The sequence below is a fragment of the Carcharhinus amblyrhynchos genome, chromosome 5 (genome assembly GCF_965287045.1).
Source record: "Carcharhinus amblyrhynchos chromosome 5, sCarAmb.v2.hapA, whole genome shotgun sequence".
Classification (NCBI taxonomy): domain Eukaryota; kingdom Metazoa; phylum Chordata; class Chondrichthyes; order Carcharhiniformes; family Carcharhinidae; genus Carcharhinus; species Carcharhinus amblyrhynchos.
In genome coordinates this window covers 60,483,314-60,508,882 of record NC_137328.1, presented here as the reverse complement: position 1 = coordinate 60,508,882, position 25,569 = coordinate 60,483,314, and the positions used below count along the sequence as shown (strand labels likewise).

At 40.7% G+C, this 25,569-nt stretch overlaps 1 protein-coding gene across 1 annotated transcript in view; it reads right to left on the bottom strand.

The window, feature by feature from the left end:
- The window catches only part of LOC145343064 (guanine nucleotide-binding protein subunit alpha-14), a 168,968-nt gene that overhangs the window by 33,736 nt on the left and 109,663 nt on the right, over window positions 1-25,569 (bottom strand). The gene's annotated exons all lie outside the window — the stretch shown is intronic.

Here is a 25,569-nt window from a genome sequence, read left to right as displayed (position 1 = left end):
CAGATTAAAAAAAAATGCTTATAATGTCACAAAGAATAGTAGTGAACCTGTGGATTGACAGAATTCCAGAAAGCAACCAGACACCAAAAACCGATAAATTAGGGAAAAAAAAATAAAGAACAAACAAGCTAAGAAAATGAAAACACATTCTAATAGCTTTTGTAGTTGAATACAAGAGGAACAGCTAAAGTAAATGTTGGTCTCTTAGATGGAGAGACAGGAAAAATTCACATGGGAAATGGCAAAGATGTTGAATAAGGTATACATGGTTGCAGGATGGTCACGACTGCGAGTTAAATATCCAGGGGTATCAGACTATTTGGAAGAGCAGAAAGGAAGATATGGAAGGTGATGTAACTTTGCTATTTAAGGATGACATCAGGGCGGTAGTGTGAGATGATATACATTCTACAGAGAGAAGTGTCTTAGTCATTTGGGTGAAAATTAGAAATAGTAAGAACAAAATGTCATTGATAGGCATAGTCTATAGACCACCAAATAATATCACAACGGGGTGAGCAATAAACAAAGAAATAACTGAAGCATGTAAAAATGGTAAGGCAATTATCACATGGGATTTTAATCTACGTATCCTAGATCCGGTCCAGTGTTAAGAGGCAGGAATAATTAATGATCTCACAGTTTGGGATCCTCTTGGAAGAAGCAATCACTGTATGGTTGAATTTAAAATACAGAAGGAGCGTGAGAAGTTAAAATCCAATATCAGTGTCTTGTGCTTAAACAAAGGAGACTACAATGGGTTGAGGGAGGAGTTGGCTAAGATAGGCTGGGAGCAAAAACTTTATGGTGGGACAATTAAGGAACAATGGAGGACTTTCAAAGTGATTTTTTACATTGCTCATGTAAAAGTATATACCAGTGCTAAGGAAAGGCTGTAGAAAAGGGATAATCAGCTATGGATATCTAAGGAAATGAAAGAGTGCATCAAACTGAAAGAAAATTCTTACAAAGTGGCAAAGGTTAATGGGAAACTAGAGGATTGGGAAGTTTTTAAAGATCAACAGAAAGCCATGAAAAAAGTTATAAAGTAAGATAATTTATGGGAAAAAAACTAACTCAGAATATAATAGATAGCAAAAATTTCTACAAATATATGGAAAGAAAAAAAGTGGCCAAAGTAAACATTGGTCTTTTAGAGAATAAGAAGGGGGAATTTAATAATGGGAAATGAGAAGATGGCCAAGGCACTGAACAGGTATTTTTGTCTCACTCTTCACAGCGGAAGACACAAATAACATGCAAAAAATTGATGACAAGAAAGCTATGGCAGGTGAGGACTTAGAAACGATCATTATCACTAAAGAAGCAGTGTTAGGTAAGCTAATTAGGCAAAAGGTAGAGGACAAGTCTCATGGCCCTGGTGAAATGCATCCCAGTGTACTAAAAGAGATGGCGGGGGAAATAGCAAATGCACTCTTGGTAATTTACCAAAGTTCACTGGACTCTGGGGTGGTTCCCACAGATTGGAAAACAGTAAATGTGATGCCACTGTTTAAAAAAGGAGGCAGACAAAAGGCGACTGTAGGTCGATTATATTCTTTAGTGGGGAAAATGCTTGAATCTATTATTAAGGAAGAAATAGCAAAACATCCGGATAGAAATTGTCCATTGGGAAGGCCATGCATGTTCAAGACAGGCAGGTCATGTTAACTAATTTTATGGAATTCTTTTGAGGACATTACGAGTGTGGTGGATATAGTGTATTTGAATTGCCAAAAGGCATTTGATAAGGTGCTGCACAAAAGGATGCTGCATAAGATAAAGGTGCATGGCATTATGGGTAATGTATTAAGCATGGGTAGAGGATTGGTTAACTAACAGAAAGCAAAGAGTGGGGATAAATGGGTATTTTTCTGGTTGGTGATCAGTGGTGTGCCTCAGGGAACAATGCTGGGACGGCAATTGTTTACAATTTACACTGATGATTTGGAGTTGGGGGCCAAGTGTAGTGTGTCAAAATCTGCAGATGACATGAAGATGAATGGTCGAGCAAAGTGTGCAGAGGACGCTGAAAGTCTGCAAAGGGATATAGTCTAAGTGAGTGGGCGATGGTCTGGCAGATGGAATACAATGCTGGTAAATATGAAGTCATCAATTTTGGCAGGAATAACAGCAAAATGGATTATTATTTAAATGATAAAAAATTGCAGCATGCTGCTGTGCAGAAGGACCTGGGTTTCCTTGTGCATCAATCACAAAAAGTTGGTTTGCAGGTGTGGCAAGTAATTAAGGTGACAAATGGAATTTTGTCCTTCATTGCTGGAGGGATGGAGTATAAAAACAGCAAGGTTATCTTGCAGTTGTACAAGGGTCTGGTGAGGCCATACCCGCAGTACTGTGTACAGTTGTGGTCTCCTTACTTGAGAAAGAGTAAACTGGCACTGGAGAGGGTGCAGAGGATATTCACTAGCTTGATTCTGGAGTTGAGAGGGTTGGCTTATGAGGAGAAACTGAGTAGTCTGGGACTATACTCATTGGAACTAGAAGAATAAGAGGGGATCTTATAGAAAAGATGTAAGATTATGAAGGGAAGAGATAAGGTAGAAGTAGGGAGGTTGTTCCCACTGGCAAATGAAACCAGAATATAGCCTTAAAATAAGGGCAGATTTAGGACTGAGGTGAGAAGAACTTCTTCACCTAAAGGGTTGCGAATCTATGGAATTCCCTTCCCACTGAAGCAACTGAAACTACCTCATTGAATGTTTTTAAGGCAAAGATAGATAAACCTTTGCACAGTAAAGGAATTAAGGTGAACAGGTGAGTAAGTGGAGCTGAGTCCACGAAAGGATCAGCGATGATCTTGTTGAATGGCAGAGCAGACTCGAGGGGCCAAATGACCTACTCCTGCTTTGGTTCTTATACTCTTACAAATATTTTGTATCTGTCTTCATGTGGAAGACATGAATTACATTCCAGAAATAGAAAGTAACCAAAGAGTTAATAAGAATGAAAGTAATGAATATCAGCAAAGGAAAAATATTGGAGTAACTTAGGGGACTAAAATCCGACAAACCCGCAGGACCAGATATATATCCTAGGTTCCAGTAGCTACAGAGATAGTGGATGTGCTAATAATGATTTTCTAAAATTCCCTAATTTTGGAACACAGGGCTTAGGAGGAGTAGGCCATTTGGTCCTTTGAGCCTAATCCGCCATTCAATAAGATCATGGTTGACCTGGCTGTTGTCACAACTCCACCTTCTTGCGTGTGTGTACCCCAACCTCCCTCCCCCTTTAACCCTAGACTCTTGTCTCTTTTTTATCTATCAAATACCTGTCAAACTCTTCTTGAAAAAGTTCAATGACCCAGCCTTCACTGCTCTCTAGCAAAGAGAATAATACATACTAATGACCTCACAGAAAAACATTCTCCTTATCTCACCCTTAAAAGGGAGAGCTCTTATTCGTGAACTGTTGCCTCCACTGGAGGGAACATCCTCTCAGTGTCACCCTGTCAATAAAGATTATCTCCCATTCTTCTTAACTCCAATGGATAAATGCCCAACCTGTTTGACCTTTCTTCACAGGATAAGCCCTTCATCCCAGGAGTAAGTCAAGTGTAAGATCTCTGTACTGTTCCTAAGGTAATTGTATCTTTTTTTTCCAAATAAGGTGACCAAAGCTGGTCTCACCAATGATCTGTATAGTTGCAATTAAACTTCCCTACTTCTATATTGCATTTGCCTTGCAAGAAACGCCAATTTTTGCCTCCCGAAACACTTGCTCTATTTTTGTACTAACATTTTGTGATTCATGTACCAGGTTTGAGAACAGTCATGATGGATTGGAAGTCAGCAAATGTAACACTGCTATTCAAGGAAGGAAGGAAGGAGCGAGAGTCCAGCGAAAGTAAATTAGCCTGACATCAGTCATCAAGAAAATGCCCTTGGCATTGAATTCAAGTGCAATTAGGAATGGGCAATAAATCCTGGCCCAGCCAGCGATGCCTACATCCCATGAATGCCTACAAATTTAGGCCCAGATTACCAACCTCAAATTTGACAAGCCACGTGAATGGTTGGTGTGCAAAATGGAACAGTCGCATTCTGTCAACAGGAATTTACCTCTGTTTGGGAAAGGGTGACCCCAACTCCACTCATCTAAACTTTCTTTATTGGTGGATGTTACCCAGAATGTGTTTCTTGACAAGTGTATTTTTCTGTCTAAGATCATGACTCAAACAGCTTCTTCCCTGCTGATCTTTCAATGGGCTTACCTTATATTAAGTTGATCTTTCTCTACACTCTAGCTATGACTGTAAGACTACATTCTGCACCTTCCCTTCTCCTCTATGCTATTAATGGTTTCTCTGTCTGTATAGTGCGCAAGAAACAATATTTTTCACTGCATATCAATACATGTGGCAATAATAAATCAAATCAAAACTACTGGACTTTAGTGCTGCACTTCTGGCCCTGTCATTCTGTGTGCAACTTAAACAGACACCTGATACATTATATCAGAACTGAAGCTGATGGAGTCAAGGTAGATTTGGAAGTAGAAAAAAAGGATGGAACTCATGTGACACAGTGAAAATGTAACCTCACATGATCTGTATTCCAGCCATCTCCTTCCTCTTCTTCTGTCTAGCAGCTGGTTGAAGTTTTTGGTGACAGTGCAGTGCCTGCTTGACCGAAGTGGGACTTGGCTAGAATTACCGCTCCCTCACGTCCAGTCACAAGTTCCCTCCGGCAGGGGTGAAATCATGATCAGGCAAGGGACGTGGCTATCCCATTGCACATGGGGTGTGCTGATGCCTGCAATCATGGTTTTCCCTGTGCTGGATAGGAAAAGCAAGCAACCAGGGTAGCCAATGAGGTTAAACCGAGGCTTTACCTGATGCAATTTTTCAATGCCATCTTGGCCTTTTGGCTAAGATGAAGCTCAGATCATAGAACATAGAAGCGCAGTACAGGCCCTTCGGCCCTCGATGTTGCGGCGACCAGTGGAACCAATCTAATGGCCCTCTATTCCAATGTTATCCATATGCCTATCCACTGACCATTTGAACGCCCTTAAAGTTGGCGAGTCCACAACTGCTGTAGGCAGGTCATTCTACGCCCTTACTACCCTCTGAGTAAAGAGCCTACCTCTGACATCCGTCCTATAATTACCACCCCTTAATTTAAAGCTATGTCCCCACGTGTTTGCCATCACCATCTGAGGAAAAAGGCTCTCACGGTCTACCCTATCCAATCCTCTGATCATCTTGTATGCCTCAATTAGGTCACCTCATAACCTTCTTCTAATAAAAATAACCTCAAGTCCCTCAGCCTTTCCTCATAAGACCTTCCCACCATACCAGGCAACATCCAGGTAAACCTCCTCTGCACCCTTTCCAATGCCTCCATATCCTTCTTATAATGAGGCCCAGGAGATCAAGCCCAGGAGGGTTTGTAATGGCTTATCCTATAAGATTGGATCTTGTTTGATCAAGCCCAAGGTGGGATGTATATCCTGTCTGGTCAGCTTGGATCTGGTTTGTCCTCATGGGGGGACTCTGATTGAACTTAACTGGCTTTTATGATTAGGAATAAAATACAAAAGAAACAGTTTCCTCCATCCCACGCTTACTGCTCCTTCATACATGGAGGAGGAGGAGGAAGAGCTGGAGCAACGAGCATACAAGTCAGGAGCTATCAATGGAGAAGGTTCTCACTGATTTTCTCTCTCTCATGTAGGTGGGAGGGTAATTGTCTCATTGGTTGCTCCTACGATTGAATTTTTCCAGGCTTCTTGGGGGCTTTAAGGACAAATTCATCCAGCATGTCCATGTGATTTGAACCTTCATAACCAGCCTTCCCCATTCCACCCTGCCTATTGATTCCGATTCACATTTCCATGACAGCATCCATTCCACTGGCACGTTTCACTGCAGAACAAAAACAAGATTCTCTTCAATGGTACATAGTTTTATCTGTGTCTCAGCTGGAAATCTGACTGAGGTGGTAAGTTATGTAAAACAGAACTACTTACAATAATTTAATTCCTTTTGTGGGAATTGTTAGTGATTTGGGGTTACATACAAAAGAGTGAACAAAAGTAAAATGGTAAAATTTACATGGAATGATTATTGGCTCATCTTAACTTAATCACTTTGAGATTTTATATCACGCCATTGTGGCAACTAAATATTTCTTAAATGAATCCAAGACATCTACACCCACTGGTCTACCACGTGTTTATTCCTCAAGTTAGTGACCTTTAGTTCCAGTATTTGGGAGAGAAAATTGTTTTTTCACATTGTTTTACTTTGTACCGTCATATTTTGTTTATAAGGTCCCATGTTATTCCATCCAATGTCACGTACTCCTTTAAGGACTGCTAACAGAGTTCTAACTGTCCCTGCAGTATCCATCCAATTTTTCCTTAATACATACCATTCCATTCCAGGTCAAGAGCTCAACATACTTCAGTTCACCATTTCATAAACGAATACAAATCATACAAACACACGATATGCCTCTTTTCTGTTACATTCTTCTATTTCTAAATATTTCAACTGAATTTCTACTCCTTTTGAACATTCTCTCCAGTTACCATCCCTAATCTATCTTACCTTATTTTGTTTTTTCTATGCAGTCATTTTCATTAAAACTATTCAAATGATTGAACATCAGCTTTCTTTTTCACAATAGCCTTTCCATTTAACTTAATTTAATTTAATTGTAGAAATAGATGCCAACACAATTGCTCAATTCAGTTGAGGGCCTTCCTGCTGGAGATTAGGAATACATTATATGAGGCACCATGGATGTAAACCTGCATCTAGCCAATCTGCTGCACACTGAGAACATAACATAAGAACATAAGAAATAGGAGCAGGAGTAGGCCATCTAGCCCTTCAGAAAAAAAATTATTGTAATTAAATGTCTCTGCTGCTCTACACTGTTAAGAATGCTTCCAATTAACAGCTAACATTTGTGAATGTATACACCAACTATAAATCGGAAATAAAAATTCAAAAATTCCAACACGGAAAACATATTTATTGTTCTATACAATTGATAGAATTGTTACTATTTGACTACCTGCAGGTCTTAAAAGTTTCCTTCAGTTAGCACGCAAAATTTGACAGACAGCGTTTTGGCTGTGATATGTTAACTCCTCAGTGGCACATCACCTGGTTTTGTGAGCGATTTCCTGCTGCTTTCACCTACCCTAACATACATTTTCTAGACAAATCCATCTTTTCTGTTCAACAGATTCACGCAAAGTGGCACTGATTCAATTGACAATGGAACAGCAAGGAACAGATGACACAGCTCAGCTGCAGGCAAAAACACAAGTCCAGTGGAGCAAACTTTGAAACCTGCCCTTCAACCAGTTAGGGAAAGCCAAAAATAACTGAACAAAATAAAATCTAGTGTAAAAAATGAAATGAATGTAAGGTAAAATAAACTGTGTACAAAACAAAAAGGTTTGACAAAATAAGCAACCTAAGTGACAAAACACGAGTCAAATTTCCTAATTATGGGCAAATCAATGAGTTTGCTAACTTTTTTTGCCCCTTATAAATATCCTCTGCCAATTTTTTTCTGAAAGCATTACTTAAAAGTGGCAACATTTGGTAATTCAGCAACTGAAAAGATTTCATCACTGTAATGCATAAGGCAGAGAAAGAGAAAAAAATTATTATTGTGACCCAAGCATTATCTACAGGCAAAGAAAATTAGAGTCAGGGAGGGAAACACTGGTTGGGATTTTCCAATCCCGCTCACCCCAGAACTGGTAATTCTTACCGTCAAACAGATCTTTAGTTTGTCCATCAAATTCTCTGTTCTGCCCGCAACTATTCCTGCAGCAGATGGGATCAAAATATTTAGGCCACTGACTATTTTAATCTTTATGACACAATGGAAGCTTTCAAAAAATTGACAAATGCAGGATCGATCTTTAAAAGCTTCCAGTGACTCATCTACAGCACTAAAGCTTATCTTTATGAATCAGCTTATTTTGCAGCAATACAACTTCTAATTAACTTACAGCAAATAGAGAAGCACAGCTAATGTCCTTGCAAATACATTCATTAATGCCAGAAGCATCAATGTTAATAGAGAAATTAGAGAATTGGCAGCAACTGCTATTAATGTCCAAGAAATCAAAATGGCATGGCACGTGTGAGACATACGAGGGGTTAAGCAGTCAAAACAGCATCACAAGAAAAAGCATAGTATTAAATTTCATAAATCTGGAAATAAAATCAAAGAATAAAAACAAAACTGATCAAGTCTCATATCAGTTCCCACTCCATTTGAAAAAGATCAGGATGACACTTGGGGTTTGCTACAAAGCAAAATAAGAGGAATGATTGAGTGCTGGAAGCAACTTAATGAAAACTGGAAATGCTTGTACAACCTTCTATGTATTGCATGACTGCTTCTCAAACAAGGGAGGGAAGAGAAGTGACTCTTTTCTACATTTAGCTCATGAATAGCCCACTTTTTATAAAATCGATCAGATGAACCACTATATAATAATGACTATAGTACTGGCAGGTTGCCAACTAATTTAGAAACAGCAAAAGTAAGCAAATACATGCTTTTTGGGGTATTGGTTTGAACTTGGGGAGATACTGGAAGGTACTGTTCAAAAGCAAATCTGTCAAGAATAAATGATCATCCAAGATATATAACAAATTACAAGAAAATAAAATGTGCAAAAGGCATCAATAGTAAGATTTAAAAGGGACTATTAGGTAAAATAAATGTTTACAATGCTTGTAGGGAGATAATGATCTCCAGGAATACAAGATTAGATGAAGCAGATCAAAGAGCAAGGTGCTAGAACATGGCTCAGAAGACATTCAGAAGGGTCAGAACTGGAAATGCAAAAGCAATAAGAGCTCCAAAAAAAATGTTGATATTTTCAAAACAAGAGAATAGCCAGAGAAAAATAGAAAATTGCAATTGTACTTATGCTATAGTTTCAGTAAGTAATTTACAAACTGTACTTTTTGATGTCAAGAGTCGCACATCATATGAAAAAAAAACTCCATTTAAATCATCCCGGCTCAGTTACAATCAGAATTATCTGAAACATCTCCTTAAACCTTTCCATCTTTCACTTGTCCTTACAACCTTCCCCACCACACCTCCAACACACCCCCTAATTGTTAATTCCATTTCTCTTTCTCTCCACAGATGCTAACAAACCTGCTGAGTAATTCCAGCATTATGTTCTTAGATTTCCAGCATCCAAAATTAATTGCTCTTATAATAGATCGCAACAGCTGTAATAACCACCTATCTCATGAAAACAAGGTAATGAAAGGTTAAAAAAGATGTAGAAAGGGAAGGGGGAGGAAATAACTTACTACACAATTACATATCCCTGCTCAACTATATTTTAAGTCAATACTTTTTTTTAAAATGAGTCTCAACGACTAGTTTGGCAGGGGAGCCTAACTCCAGAATTTTCCCCACTTGACTTCACTGAGGTACTATACATACTAGAATGAACTTTCCAATTTACAAGCAGTATAGCTTTAGTGTGATACTTACTTGCTGGTTTCTAACCATTATTTGAATGTCAGAGTTTCTGTACTCAAATAATTTTTATTTGCCCACTGGGTTTACTTAAAGCTACATGATCCAACAACTTAGTTATCCATTAGGAGGTGGTGAACTATTTCAGCCATTAACATACATTTTTAGGAATTTAGTTTTACTATAGATGCTGTATGCAATTTTAAAAATGATGGAACATTTGTAACAATTTTTTAGTCAATTGAAACAATACAGCTAGGATGACATCTTAGCAGCAAGATCCTAACAGACATTATTTACAAGTGTACCTGAAACCAAGCAAAGTATTCAGAGTTGTCAATTGATTACCAAATTTACTTAGACAAGTTTAAATCCAGCTGAGAATTCATAAGGCTTAGAACTTAGGAATAGGAGTAGGCCATTTGACTTGCTCAGAATCAGGTTCAGGCTTACACCATTGAAAACAGTTGCCCCTGAAGGATAGTATTCAGTGTGAAACTTATTCTGTTTTGGAATTGTTTGCAATGCTCCAAGACAGTGGTCCAAATTTTTCAGTTGCAGCTACATCAAAATTGTCAACCTTTGTGATTATTGCAAACTATGAAACTGATACAATATGGCTTCCACAAGTACATAATCCAGAAATTGCCATCAGTAATCCCCTACTTCTCCGCAGGGTGTACTGTGAAATCCACGCAGACAGAAAACTTCTGAAATCACTTAGATTGACATAAAATTCCATGTTTACACTATTAGCCCTGTTACAAGAGAATAGGTGGCACAGTGGTTAGCACTGAGGCTTCACAGCTTCACCCGGGTTCAATTCTGGCTTTGGGTCACTGTCTGTATGGAGTTTGCTCGTTCTCCTCGTGTCTGCGTGGATTTCCTCTGAGTGCTCCAGTTCCCTTCCACAGTCCAAAGATGTGGAGGTTAGGTTGATTGGCCGTGCTAAATTGATCCTTAGTATTAGGGGGAGTATATCTGGTGCAGGCTCAATGGGCCGATTGCCCTCCTTTGGTACTGTAGTGATTACTTGCATAAGTACAAAACTTTCTTTTGTTCTCCAGGAGAGTTTTAAATTGACAAAGTGACCATTTTGTTTTCTGGTTTGTTACTGGTGATAATTCTGCATTGTAATTGGCTACTTAATGTGCTTGATGACCTTTTATAGTTTGTGCCAGAATCAAATTAACAGCAAGAAAGAGGAATTGCACACTGCAGAAGTCACTAGATCATTATTGGCAGCTTTTGAAGTATGAAGTGAGCGTCTTTCAGCACTGTTGGTTCCACCAAACTACTCAGAAATAAAAAATAAATTCCCAACATGGCAAACTGTGGCAAAGTTGGTTCCCAAACTGTAAGGACACATTAAGAAGAAAAATAAAGGGCAGAAACCACCAAATCCATGTTTGATTCCAAATTGTGCTGGCACATCATCTAGAATTTCTACTTTTATGGAAATCATTCTAGAGGCAATACAAATTTGATTGGTACAGGTAATAAATGCAAATACAGGAATTCAAATTCCATACCAGCCAAAGTTAGGTTCTCCTAAGTTCCACTCCAGCAAAGTTCAACTTATGCTTACTTTACAAAAAAAAAGTGTCATAATATTCACATCTCAATCAATAAATGCAAGTCAACCTATTTGTGTGTTTTAAACAAGGTAGAATTGTGGTCAAGACTAATAGCAACTATAGCAACTGAAATTTGGTGTGCTCAGGTGCATTTGCATTCTCAGCACAAAGATGAAGCTCTGACCAAAGCTATGTTATGCTGGCACCATTTTAATTTAGAACCTAGTAGGCAAGATCTGAGTTAATAAAACTAGATTTCACCCACTTCTTGGATCCCATGCAAAAGCTATTACCAATACAAAAATGCCTTTAGATATCAGCACCAATTGAGGTTCAAGTCAACGTGATATAGGAATGTACTACAACAGGATACAAATTTTCTCACCTAGTGGCTGTGGATTAATTCAGGAGTGACACAGGTCATGTAGAAAATTGTATTATACAGCTACAAATGAGGGCTCTAGATTTTAAAAAATACATATTTTCACCGAGGTGATCTTCACTGACAAGCCCAGCATTTATTATCTATTCCCAAGAACTCCTCATAAGATGGGAGTAACCTGCCTTCTTGAACTACATGTAGTTATGTTACTTCCACAGTACTATTAAGTCACGAGTTCCAATGACAATGAAGAAACTGCACTATATTTCCAAGCCAGGGTGGTGTGTGAACTGAATTGGAACTAGGAAGTGGTGCTGCTCCCATGTATCCATTGTTGTATTATCATCTTTTTGACTTAACAAAGCTGAAGGCTAATGTAGAAGTTGAACACAGATCTTTAATGGAAGCTTCTTTTATTTCTACAACATGCTTTGCTTGGTTAGACTAAATAATTAAGGTATCTGCTATAGCACACGACATTGCATCACTTCCTGTGATGACAGATTTACATAATCAAATATATAAATGAGTATACTTTAAATATACACACACTCAACCAAACATCCCCTTTTCCTTCAATAGAAAAATTATTATAGTCTGAATGAACACCTGATGTTCCTTGGATAGTAATCCATTGGATGTACCGATTTTGTGCCAACATCGCTAATATACCTTCAGATCCATCTGTCAGGATTCTTTGAATGGTTTTGGGTCAACCATCTATAACTATTTGCCACAGAGCTCAGGGTATTGGGTACTGAAAAATATCCCTCTGGAGTTCCTCTCCCTTGTTTTAACTGAAAAGCATGAGATCTACATTGTTGACATCTTCCAGGTTTGTGCACATTTCATCCACAAAGAAGTCAAGTGGTGTGCCTCGTGCTTTCCCAGGGTTGGACAGTCCATTTAGCATGGCTGACAGGACCAGCTGACAATTAGGTTTGTAATTCTCATCAGTTATATCCTTGGATCTTGACAAATAACTGCTGCAGTTTAGGCGGTGCACTCATGAATGGTTTTCTCCAGATCATCTCCAATGGCTTTTAATCTGTTTCAACTGTGAATTCTCACCTGAATAAGTGAGGCCAACAAGAGCAAGAGTTTCTCATTTGGTATTGAAGAAATTGGCCCCTGTTGGCTACGGACTTTTTGAGCCAAATATGACGGGTTTAAAGTCTGATGGAGTACATGTATCAAGACCATTTTGTGATGTGTCCACTTCTAACATCACTGCCTTCTGAGATTCATGATAATGAAGGCATGACTCAGTTGATTGCATTTTCTTCAATGCATCAAATGCATACTGGTGATCATCCTGAGTGGATGGCCTTTCTATAGCAAATTCAGTAGGAGAGAGGACTTCTCCAAGAGAATTGGTATGCATGCAACGAAGGAACAGGATAGAACTAGACCCTTTGGAGATCATCCTTTCCTGAGGTGTTGGCCTCAACAGGGTATTTTCATTCTTGAAATATATTCTGTCTGACCAACCGCCAATTTGGTATGCAGAGGTCGTTAGTGCTTGCGACAAGCGAACAGACCAGTATCTGTTTTTGGCGTCAAATCTGGAAGTGTTTTGTTCTAGCAAAATTCAGATTTGCGAAATTCAGATATAGCAAAAGGGAAATCAACTTATTTGAATTCTTTAGGAAGTAGCATGTGCTGTTGTTAGGAAATCAGAGATTGTTTAGGGGATTTATATTTTTATACATAATTAGAAATAATGTATCATTTTAGGTGAGTTAAATTTACTGTTTCTGTGCCTGGAAGAGACCTATAGTTGGATTCATGCTGAAAGGTATTTGTATGTGTGGGGATTGGTTAACTTCCAACTGTGTTTCTATTATGTTTAGGGAGGGTTGTGGTGTGAAGAATAAATTCTCGCAGGGGCACTGCTGAGCAACAGGAGGCCCACTTCCCAGAGGTGAGAGCATTCACTTGTTTTCAGTTTTAACTGGAAGCCAGAGCAGTTGGAGACATTTCATTGAAGAGTGAGCAGTTCTCAACTCTGCCAGGAGAAGCTGGTCATGACAAAGGAATTGCAAAGATGCAGCCTTCCTAAGGAGCAAGATACAGTCTAGACAACCAGGGAATTGGGACAAAACGAAAGTTTCAGACGACTGAAATTAAATGAAGAAAGACTAAATGAATGGTTCAGAATAATAAGGAAGAATAAATAAAGTGCTCTGAGTTAAAGAGACAATTTCATTAACTAGATTTAAAGTGGGAGCTGACCTCAAAAGGCTTGATGTAATTTATTAAGAATCTAGGAATTCATAAAAGCAATTGTGACCTTTTGGACAGCAGTCAAGATAAATACTAAAGGGGTTGGTGCAAATCTTGGGCTGTATTCACTATTAAAGATGGAGCACAAACTTTTTTAAAAGAGTCAATTTCAAAATCCTGGAGTGTATTTCAGAATGTAAACTGCTAAGTAAAAATATTACTCAGAGAAGGATTTAAAGTGTGTTTTTGGGAGTGGAGTTTGGAGACTTTCGTATGACAATCATTCTGATGAGAAATCCACAGACAATAATTTGGATTCAGAGCTGAGTGTGTGTTTGACCACAGCTAATCTGTGTGCTCTAAAAAACTGACATTAGCACACAATGAAACCATTGTAGTTTCAAATGTACTTTGTCATCCGTGTTAATCTTAGAAGCTGGGTGTATTTGGTAAGCTAAGGGAGGAGTAAAGAAGTATTATTTTCATTTTTTTTTGGTGTTGTTAAACCCAATTAGCGGTCCCGTAACAAATCAGTACAAATGGTATGATCTAGGGGCCATTACAGAAATGTGGTTGCAGAGTGACCGGAACTGGGAACTGAATATCCATGGGTATCAGACAGGAAGGAAAAGGTGGTGGGGGAGCTTAGTTAATTAAGGAAGACATCAGGGTGGTAGTGAGAGACGATATAAGCTCTAAGGAGCAAAATGTGGAATCCGTGTGGGTGGAGATAAGGAATAGTAAGGGGAAAAAGTCACTGGTGGGCATAGTCTATAGGCCCCCAAATAATAACTTTGAGGTGGAGTGGGCTATGAACAAACAAATGACAGATGCATGTAAAAATGGAACAGCAATAATCATGGGGGATTTTAACCTCTATATTGATTGGTCAACTCAAGTCGGATGCGGTGGACTTGAGGAAGAGTTCTTAGAATGCTGTCAAGATAGTTTCCTCGAACAGTATGTTACAGAACCTATGAGAGTGCTAGCTATCTTGGATCTGGTCCTGTGTAATCAGACAGGTAAAATTAATGGTCTTCTTGTGCGGGATCCTCTTGGAATGAGTGATCACAATATGGTTGAATTTCTATTACAGATGGAGGGTGAGAAAGTAAGGTCCCAAACCAGTGTCCTCTGCTTGAAGAAGGGGGAGTACAATAGGATGAGGGCGGAGTTGGCTAATGTAGGCTGGGAACACAGACTAATTGGTGGGACAGTTGAGGGACAGTGGAGGATTTTTAAGGAGATTTTTCTCAGTACTCAACAAAAATATATTCTAGTGAAAAAGAAGGAATGTAAGAAAAGGGATAACCAGCCATGGATAACTAAGGAAATAAAGGAGAGTATCAAATTAAAAACCAATGCATACAGAGTGGCCAAAATTAGTGGGGAGCTAGAAGATTGAGAAAGCTTTAAAAAAACAAAGAACTACTAAGAAAGCAATAAAGGAAAGATAGATTATGAAAATAAACTAGCACAAAATATAAAAACTGATAGTAAAAGTTTTTACAAATATATAGAATGGAAAAGAGTGGCTAAAGTGTTGGTCCTTTAGAAGATGAAAAGGGGAATTTAATAGCGGGAAACGAGGAAAATGGCCGAGGCCTTAAATAAGCTTTTTGTGTCGGTCTTCACAGTAGAGGACACAAATAGCGTACCAATAATTGACAGTCATGGGACTGTAGGGGGTGAGGACCTTAAAAACGATCACTATTACTAAAGATGTAGTGCTGGGTAGGCTAATCGAACTAAAGGTAGACAAGTCCCCTGGTCCGGATGGAATGCATCCCAAAGTACTAAAAAGAAACAGCAGAAGTAATAGCAAAGTAATAGTTGTAATTTATCGAAATTTGCTGGACTCTGGGGAGGTCATGATGTGGGTATGCCGGCGTTGGACTGGCGTAAACACAGTAAAAAGTCTGACAACACCAGGTTTTAGTCCTGGACTAAAACCTGGTGTTGTCAGACTTTTCACTCTGGGGAGGTGCCAGCTGTTTGGAAAACAGCTAATGTAATACCACTGTTTAAAAAAGGAGGTAGACAAAAGGCAGGTAACTACAGGTTGGTCAGCTTAACATCCGTAGTTGGGAAAATGCTGGAATCCATCATTAAGGGAGAAACAGCAGGACACCTGGAAAAGAATGGTTCAATCAAACAGACACAGCATGGATTCATGAAGGGAAAGTCATGTTTGACGAACTTGAGTGCTGTTGACAGAGGGGCATCGGTGGATGTGGTGTATCTAGATTTCCAGAAGGCATTCGATAAGGTGCCTCACAAAAGGTTGCTGCATAAGATAAAGGTACACAGAGTTGGGGGTAAAGTGTTAGCATGGATTGAGGATTGGCTATCTAACAGAAAGCAGAGAGTCGGAATAAATGGGTGCTTTTCCAGTTGGCAATCAGTGACTGGTGGCGTGCTGCAGGGACCGGTGTTGGGGCCTCAACTGTTTACCATATACATAGATGATCTGGAGGAGGGGATCGAGTGTAGGGTAACAAAGTTTGCAGATGACACAAAGATGAGTGGGAAAGCAAATTGCATGGAGGACACGGAAGGTCTGCAGAGAGATTTGGATGGGCTAAGTGAGTGGGCGAGGATCTGGCAGATGGAGGATAATGTTGGTAAGTGTGAGGTTATCCACTTTGGAAGAAATAATAGTAAAATGGACTATTATTTAAATGGTGAAAAATTACAACATGCTATTGTGCAGAGGGACCTGGGGGTCCTTGTGCATGAATCACAAAAACTCAATGAGAAATTGTGGATGAATTGATGGTTATCTTCCAAGATTCAATAGACTGTGGAACAATTCCTACAGACTAGAGGGTAGTTAATGTAATCCCACTATTTAAAAAGGGAGATTGTGAGAAAACAGGGACCTATAAACCAATAAGCTTGACATTAGTAGTGGAGAAAATTTCAGAATCCATTATCGAAGATGTTGTAGCAAAATGCTTGGAAAACAGTGGCAGGATTGGTAGGTCATCATGGATTTATCAAAGGGAAATCATGCTTGACAAATCTAGATTCTTCGAGGATGTAACTAGTGGAGTTGATGAGGGGGAGCCAGTGGATGGGGTCTATTTAGACTTTCAGAGGCTTTCGACAAAGTCCCACATAAGAAATCAGCTTGTAAAATTAAAGCACATTGGGGTATGTGTTGAGATGGATACAAAACTGGTTGGTAGACAGGAAACAAAGAGTAAGAATAAATGAGTCTCGAGATGGAGAATTAACCATTCTGTTCAGGACAGAGACATCAACAAAGGATGCAATCCCAAAGGCCACCCCATCATAGTTTATGTTTATAGGCATAACAAACTGAAGTGAATACAAGACTATAATAATTTTTTAGTTAACATTGAAAAAAACAAGGGGTAAACTAAGAGGTATTTTAAACAGCTCTCAGTTACTAATACCTAGTAAACCAGAAAATATGTTTTTAGAAAATCAAAATATAATTTCAACACATCAGGTGCCTCATCTGGTCAAAAGAATTTGTTAGCCTCACAGAAATATGGCTCATGATTTTCAAGCCACTAAGCCGTTGGTAATTTGTCTGGTTGTACAGTCTGCTGGCAGCAATTCAGTGTAATTTAAAATAGGTTTCTTCATATAGAATCCCCACAGTGCAGAAGGAGGCCATTCAGCCTATCAAGCCTGCACCGACCATAATCCCACCCAGGCCTTATCCCCATAACCCCACCTATTTATCCTAGCTGGTCCCCCTAACAGTAAAGGGCAATTTAGCATCTTTGGGCTGTGGGAGAAAACCAGAGCACCCAAAGGAAACCCACACAGATGCAGGCAGAATGTGCAAACTCCACACAGTAACCTGAGGCTGGAATTGAACCCCGTTCCCTGGCACTGCGAGGCAGCAGTGCTAACCACTATGCCCACCGTACCACATGCAGGCTAGAAAAAGTTAAATGGCTTAGCAAGTACAACTGATCATTCTAATTTTAAAACTGGCACGGTTACTCAACTACAAAAGGAACAAAACCTTCAGTGCTGACAAGAAAGGGATTAGTTTTACATGGAACAGTAAACAGAAGAATCAAATGTAAAAAGAAGCAATCACTGAAGAAATAAACATATAGAAGTTATCTGCAAGTACCCAAGCTGTCAAATTTTTAGCTTCAAGGCATTGATCTCAACTTATCCAAGTCCGAGGTTCTCTTTCATCTCAGGTACCATGCCCTGAAAGGTCAGCAGTGATCTTTGTGGTGTCTCTGAGCAAGACTGCCAAATGCTGCTTACTTCTATGCAATCACTGAGGCTACACAATCTTATTTCATAGAACTGCATTTATACTGAATTATGTAGGTGGAAAACAGTGTGATAATCCAACATACATCAGGTTTGCCAGTTTGTTTGCTTGTTTTTAACTAAGATTTAATACCTAAATTTATGTATCAAGCAGCATGCAAGGCACAATAAGTGAAATGAGAAAGTTGGCATACCAGAGGGACGAGTTTTCATGAGCCAAATGCCTTTTCACGTTCCTGATTTTTCACACATTCTTAACTTGCTCAAATAAGATATCAAATGTTCTAGTCCAGGTTATGCAATCAGCGCACTACACATATATCCTGCAGGTATAAGCATCTCATTATATATTGTTCTCCAGTTTTAGTTGGATTACCCATACACAGGATGTTCTTGTAACAGGAAATTCCTCCTTACAACTTATCATTACATCGAAAAGCCAGATGTCTACACTCCACTCTTCAATCAAATGGGTGGTTTCTTTTTCTTCCTGTTGGTATTTATAGAGCTACACAACCAGACACCGTAACAGAAATGGACCATAAATGACCTTCAGCTGATCCATCCATTTGCTAGGGTTCCTCTTTCCACACCAATTGAATAAAGCTACAGTTAGAAATTCTAGGAGAATATCACTATTATGAACAGACTGGAACCACATTTCAAACATGCTGCTGTTTTACGCCAAACCGTCTTATATTTTGCGATATGGAGTAATATCAACCAATACCATTTCCATTTTAAGTTTATTTATTTGTGTTACAAGTAGGCTTATGTGTGAAAATCCTCTAGTTGTCACATTCTGGCGCCTGTTTTGCTACACTGAAAGAGAATGTAGTACGGCCAATGCACTTAATCAGCACGTCTTTTGGAGTGTGGGAGGAAATTGGAACACCAGGAGAAAACCCATTCAGACACAAGAAGAACATGTAAACTCCACACAGACAGTGACCCAAGTCGAGAATTGAACCCAGGTCCCTGGAGGCAGCAGTGCTAACCATGTACCACCACGCCACCCACTGTTGTGCACTATATTGTTGTGCATCAGCCACAACTTTTTCTAAAACTCAATGTGCTTTTGGAAGTTAAAAGACCTTATGAAAAGTGCTGAGCAACAGCATTCAGTGTATCACATGATTACCTTTGTTTCCTTTTGAAGCTTATGTCAACTGACCTTTGTAAGCGCTCCCTCTGTTTTTCAGTTTAAACTGACATCCATATGCCAGTACACTATGTTTGAATTGCTAATTCCTGGTACACTTCATCGGCATGAACACCAGAGAACAGTTTGCACCCTAGCTATGACTGGAACACTACATTCTGCACTCTCTTGTTTCCTTCTCTACGAACAGTATGTTTTGGCTGTATAGCATGCAAGAAACAATAATTTTCAGTGTGTGTTAATACATGACAATAATAAATCAAATCAAATGTAACTTTATCATTCTTTTCTCTCCAAAAACTCTGAATTACCAATTATATTAAAATACTATAGGATCCACCTCATTCCCACCTTTAAATTTGGAGCCGACGAGGGAGCGAGCTATCTTGGATCTGGTGCTATGTAATGAGGCGGGTAGAATTAGGGACCTTGCGGTGAAGGATCCTCTTGGAGAGAGTGATCATTGTATGGTGGAGTTTCTGGTGCAGATGGAGGAGGAGAAAGTGGGTTCCCGGACACACGTCCTTTGTTTGAATAGAGGGGAGTATGGTAGGATGAGAGAAGAATTGGCAAATGTGGACTGGGGGAGTGCGTTGGAAGGTAGGTCTGCTGAGGAGCAGTGGAGGATCTTTAAGGAGATCTTTCTTGGTGCTCAGCAGAAATTTATTCCGATGGTTAAAAAGGACAGTAGGAAGAGAGGTAATAAGCCGTGGATAACGAAGGAGGTGAAGGAAAGTGTTAAATTAAAAGCGGAGGAATTTAGAGTAGCTAAGAGCAGTGGGCGAGAAGAGGATTGGGAGAGGTTTAAATGTCAACAAAGATTGACAAAGAAGTTGATAAAGGAGGGTAGGAGAAGCTATGAGGCTGGGCTAGCACTTAATATAAAAAAGGATAGCAAGAGTTTTTATAAATATATAAAAAGGAAGAGGCTGGCTAGGGTGAACGTTGGTCCTTTAGAGGATGAGAAAGGGGAGCTAGTGGTAGGGGATGGGGATATGGCTAAGGTATTGAATAACTTTTTTGTTTCTGTCTTCACGGAGGAGGACGTGAATAATTTGCCGGGTGTTAGAGATGGAAAGGTGGTAGGAATGGAGGGTCTTAATGACATTACTGTTACTAGAGAGGTGGTGCTCGACAGACTGGAGGGGCTGATTGTGGACAAGTCCCCAGGACCGGATGGAATGCATCCGAGGGTTCTGAAAGAAATGGCGGAGGTTATAGTGGATGCCTTGGTGGTTATTTTCCAGACGTCGCTGGATTCCGGGGAAGTGCCGGAAGATTGGAAAACGGCTAATGTTACGCCGTTGTTTAAGAAGGGTGCCAGGCAAAAGGCGGGGAATTATAGGCCAGTTAGTTTAACGTCTGTGGTAGGTAAAATGTTAGAATCCGTCATTAAGGAGGAAATTGCGAGGCATCTTGAAGGGAATTGCTTGATAGGGCGGACGCAACACGGTTTCATTAAAGGGAAGTCGTGTCTGACAAATTTACTGGAGTTCTATGAGGATGTGTCTAGGGCAGTGGATAGAGGAGAGCCGGTGGATGTGGTCTTTCTGGATTTTCAGAAGGCGTTTGACAAGGTACCTCACAAGAGGTTATTGCAGAAGGTCAGGGGACATGGAGTTGGGGGTAGGGTGTTAGCGTGGATAGAGGATTGGTTGTCAAATAGGAGGCAGAGAGTGGGGGTCAATGGGTGCTATTCGGATTGGCGGTTGGTGACTAGTGGGGTGCCCCAGGGGTCGGTGCTGGGGCCTCAGCTATTTACCATTTATATAGATGATCTGGAGGAGGGAACCGAGTGCAGGGTGTCGAAATTTGCTGATGACACCAAGACTGGGGGAAAGGCAAATTGTGCGGAGGGTGTGGAGCGTCTGCAGAAGGATCTAGATAGGCTGGGCGAATGGGCCAGGAAATGGCAAATGGAATTTAATGTTGGCAAGTGTGAGGTGGTCCACTTTGGTAGGAAGAATGGTAGGAAGGATTATTACTTACGTGGCGAAAAACTGCAGCAGGCGACGGTGCAGAGGGACCTCGGGGTCCTTGTGCATGAGTCGCAAAAACCCAGCTTGCAGGTGCAGCAGGTGGTCAGGAAGGCGAATGGGATGCTGGCCTTCATAGCGAGGGGGATTGAATATAAAAGTAGGGAGGTCTTGCTGCAGCTGTATAGGGCATTGGTGAGGCCGCAGCTGGAGTACTGTGTGCAGTTTTGGGCGCCGCACCTGCGCAAGGATATTTTGGCCCTGGAGGGAGTGCAGAGGAGGTTTACTAGGCTGATACCGGAGTTGAGGGGATTGAGCTATGAGGAGAGGCTGAATAAACTAGGCTTGTACTCGTTAGAGTTTAGAAGAATGAGGGGAGATCTCATTGAGACGTATAAGATGATGAATGGGATGGATAGGATAGAGGTGGAGAGACTCTTCCCGCTCAAAAAAGACAGTAGGACTAGGGGGCACAGCCTCAAGATAAAGGGGAGGCGGTTTAGAACGGAGTTGAGGAGGAACTTCTTCACTCAAAGGGTGGTGAATCTCTGGAATTCTCTGCCCGTTGAAGTGGTGGAGGCTGCCTCGCTAAATATTTTTAAGAAGCGGGTTGATGGGTTCTTGATAAGAGAGGGGATTAAGGGTTATGGGGAGAGGGCGGGAAAGTGGAACTGAGCCACAACAGATCAGCCATGATCTTATTGAATGGCGGGGCAGGCTCGAAGGGCTAGATGGCCTACTCCTGCTCCTATTTCTTATGTTCTTATGTTCTTATGTAAATAATAGGTGCTCATGGGGATATCGGGGATATCAGGTCTCTCATTTGAATATATCAAAAGGCAATTATTTGTTAATTTGACCCAGTGTTCGGCTTTAAAAGCCAACACATAAATTTCCTGAATAGAGTCAGCAAGGTAAAAGCACAATAGGGCTTTTTTAAATTCACATGATGGGGAGAGCAGCTATAGTTCTATGTCAAAGTTAACGATCTATTAACTTGAAACAATTAATTGTGGCCATCTAGTGGCCATTATAGAAACGTGGTTGCATGGTGACCAGGACTGGGAACTGAATATCCAGGAGTATCAGACATTCAAGAAGGATAGACAGGAAGAGAAAGGAGGTGGGGTAGCTCTGTTAATAAAGGATAATATCAGGGCAGTAGTGAGAGACGATATAGGCTCCAAAGAGCAAAACGTGGAATCGTTGTGGGTGGAGATAAGGAATAGTAAGGGGAGAAAGTCACTGGTGGGTGTGGTCTATAGGACCCCAAATAATAACTTTGAGGTGGGGCAGGCTATAAACAAGCAAATAATTGATGGGTGCAAAAACGGAACGGTGATAATTATGGAGGATTTTAACCTGCATATTGATTGGATGACCCAAGTCCGACATGGTGGACATGAGGAAGAGTTCTTGGAATGCTGTTGGGATAGCTTCCTTGAACAGTATGTTGCAGAACTTATGAGGGAGCGAGTTATCTTAGATCTGGTACTATGTAATGAGGTAGGTAGAATTAGGGATCTTCTTGTGGGGGATCCTCTTGGGACGAGCGACCACAACATGGTTGAATTTCTGATACAGCTGGAGGGTGAGAAAGTAGGGTCCCAAACCAATGTCCTCTGCTTGAACAGAGGGGAGTATGATGAGGGCGGAATTGGCTAATGTAGACTGGGGGCGCAGACTGGTTGGTAGGACAGCTGAGGAACAGTGGAGGATTTTTAAGAAGTTTTTTTCAGTACTCAGCAAAAATATATTCCGGTGATAAAGAAAGACTGTTAAAAAAAGGGATAACCAGGCGTGGATATTGAAGGAAATAAAGGAAAGTATTAAAAACCGATGTGTACAGAGCAGCTAAAAATAGTGGGGAATTAGAAGATTGGGAAAGATTTAAAAAACAACAAAGAATGACTAAGAAAGTGATAAAGAAAGGAAAGATAGAGTATGAAACTAAACTAGCTCTAAATATAAAAAAGATAGTAAAAGTATTTACAAATACATAAAGAGGAGACTGGCTAGAGTGAACATTGGACCCCTGGAGGATGAGAGGGGGGATTTAATGGTGGGAAACGAGGAAATGGCTGAAACTTTAAATAAGTTTTTTGTGTCGGTCTTCACAGTGGAGGACACAAATAGCTTACTGAATATTACAGATAGAGGGTTGGTAGGAGGGGTTTTATTTTTGAGGTCCTGTGTCAATGGGACTGCTTTGATAGCTGTGAGCCAGTGGTGCTCTTGGAAAAGGGGTGCTTTCCCTCTAGCCATCAGGAGGCTTTTTTCAACATCCCAACAGGATAATTCATGGCTCTAGTGAAATTGACAAGCCAGAGATCCTTCAAATATTGAACAGGTCTCGAGCTTTGAACACTCTGTTCCTCAGGCATCCAAAGACTGCACTGGCACATTGGAGTTGATGCTGGATTTATCGTTGATGTCTGCTTATTCAGAGAGGAGGCTCCCAAGGTGTGGGAAATTAGCCATATTTTCCAGGAGTTCACTATGGACTTTGATGGCTGGGGACAGTTTTGTGTAACAGGAGCAGGCTGGTAAAGAATCTTTGTTTTCCAGATGTTTAGACTGAGGCCCATTCTGTCATATGCCTCAGTGAATGCATCAACAATGGTTTGTAGCCCAGCCTCTTGAGTGTGCGCACACAGGCATTGTCTGCATACTGCAGCTCAATGAAAATAAGTTGAGATAGTCTTGATTCTGGCCTGGACACATCAGAGGTTGAATAGTTTCCCTTAGTCCAGTAGATTAGCTCCACTCCATTGGGGAGGTTCCAGGAGATGGGGGTGGAGTGTTGCTGCAAAGGAGAAGTAGTGTTGATGCGATGATGTAGTTCTGACTGACCCCAGTTTGCACACATATTGGATCTGTGGTGCTTCTGGTGGTGAGGATCACGGCTTGCAGATCATCACGGTGCAGGCAAAGAAGTGTGCCGAATTTCTTTGGGCAGCCGAATTTGAGGAGGATGTTCCACAATCCCTCACGGTTGACAGAGTTCAAGTCCATTGTGAAATCGAAGAAGCCATGTATGATGTTGATGCAACTCCCTGTGCTTTTCCTGGATTTCTTGTGCACTGAAGATCATATCCACTGTGCCTCTTTATGGGCGGAAGGCAAACCTAAGACCCAGAGAGGAACTCTTCAGCCATTAGTAGGAGGCAGTTGAAAAGGATTCTCAAGATGATGTTTCCTATGGCAGAGCGTAAGGAAATCCCTCCAATTTCTGCAATCGGACCTGTCTCCTTTCTTGAAGATGGTCACAAATAAGGCGTATGAGATCTCCTGGCATGCTCTTTTCCTTGTAGACAAGGGTGATGACGTTGTGGATTCTTGTCAACAGTGCCTCTCCACCGCATTTCAATTTTAGAAGGAATCCCATCTGTGCCAGAGGCCTTGTTGTTTTTCAATTGTTGGATGGCTTTTTTCAACCTCACAGCGAGCTGGTGTTGCACTGAAATGGTGGTGGGTAGTGTGTTGTAGGTTAGTGTCAAGGGCACTGGCATCAAAATCTGCATCTTTGTTGAGGAGATCCTCAAAATGCCTGGCCCCTCCGGTACCGACTGCCTCTCTATCTTTGATAGGCGCCTGTAAACCCTGTGCTGGATATCATCTCCTTTGAACATGCTGCTCCAAAGATAGTTTTTTCACTCTGTGAGGTGGGTACTTGGACCATAGATGGTTTTAATTGCAATGAAGAAATCATCCACGTCTTGGTTGTTCTCAAGCTACTGAGTCTCCTACGCTCTTTCCACCCACTATCTGTTCTTTAGGTTGTGGGTTCTTTGTTGCACCTCAGCCTTCAGTTGCTTGTAGGCTTGTTTCCTCTCATTTGAGTTTTGGTGGAGCTGCCAGTTCAGGAATTGCAGTCAAGGAAATCCTAGATCTCCTGGCCATTCTCATTGAACCAGTCTTGTGTTTCCTGTTGGGAGCCCTAACATCTCCTCGCAGGTGCTGACTATGGTGGCTTTTAAGGCTGACCAGCCACTGTGGGCACTCTGTGGCTCTGGCTCATTAGTTGTCGCCAGGTTAGCTATGAGGCGCTGACTAGGTCTTTCTTCTCAGGGTCTTTGAGTCCAGTAACATCGAGTCTCCTGCAACAGACTTTTATTCTGCCTCTGCTGATTTGGGGCAGAGTGATGGAGGTGGCAGAGCAGATTAGTTGGTAATCAGTCCAGCAGTCATTGGCTCAGGTCATGGCGTGGGTAATGTGGACATCTTTGAGGTAATTCGCTTGGATGATGACATAGTCTATTAGTTGTCAGTGCTTGGAAAAGGGGTTCACCAGCAACACCAACAGTAGCAAGAGCAAAACCAGCAGCAACACCAATTGCCTTCTTCTCAGCTACATGCTGTTCCAGAGACAGAGTACACATCCACATAACACGCACACATGAATGGAGTGAAAACAGGAAGTGAATTTTAAAATAGAGGCTTTTACTGACATTCTCAGTTTGGT